A 933-nucleotide genomic window follows, 5' to 3' on the forward strand; every position below is an offset into this window, starting at 1 on the left:
CCACCGCCTTAGAGGGCTCCACGAGCACTCCGACAAAAAAGTCACAGGCAGGATGACGCCTTACCGTACACCAACGTGTACCTCCTTATCCCTGCAATAAGTACCGAAGAAACGGACTTATGGAGCAAATCAACCTGCGAAGCACGCCAGGTTGACAGCGAGAAGAACAAAGAGGCCGAACGTAGCCTCACACTTGCTATTTATAGACGCACGCCCAGGTGAGCTACGTGTCACGTGCGTGACTTTGTTTACATTAATTCTCGACCTGCGCGGAGCGCGAGGAGACATATCCACTTTGTTTACTGCCACTGGCAGTCAGGAAGGAATGAAACAGAAGTGCAGTTACCCAAATGTTTGCTGCAGGAGCTCCCATCCATCCAAATGAGTGCAGCTGAGAGGCCAGACTGTCAAACAGGAAGCAGAGGAATCCTTCCACATTTATAGGGAGGGACGGGGGGAGGGCAGCTCTGATTAGCATAACTGTTGTCCAATGTGTACATCTTGGAGTATGTGTTAGGCACCACAGAATTGATTTTAAAATTCTCATGTTGACTTTTAAATATCTAAATGTCCTTCTCAGCCCTGAGATTATCTGATCAGTTGCTTTTGGTCGTCCCAAGATTTAGACTGAAGCTCAGAGGAGGTCGAGTTTTTTTTAGTTCTGGCTCCCAAACTTTGGAACAATCTGCCATCTTATGTTAGACAGGCTTCCTGTTTTTAAATCTTATATATAAACCCAGTGGTACTCACTGATTTAACCCAGTGTGAGTTGTAAATTCAAAAAAAAAAGTTAAAAAACAAAAACAACTGGACTTCTATTCTGTAGCTGAAGACGTTTCGCTTCTCATCCGAGGAGCTTTCTCAATTCAGAAATAGAGAGTGTGGAGTTGAGCTTTTAAAGCTGAGATGTGATGTAAGCTGGATTGCTTGCAA

The sequence above is a fragment of the Kryptolebias marmoratus genome, linkage group LG23 (assembly GCF_001649575.2).
Source record: "Kryptolebias marmoratus isolate JLee-2015 linkage group LG23, ASM164957v2, whole genome shotgun sequence".
In the NCBI taxonomy this organism is placed as follows: Eukaryota; Metazoa; Chordata; class Actinopteri; order Cyprinodontiformes; family Rivulidae; genus Kryptolebias; species Kryptolebias marmoratus.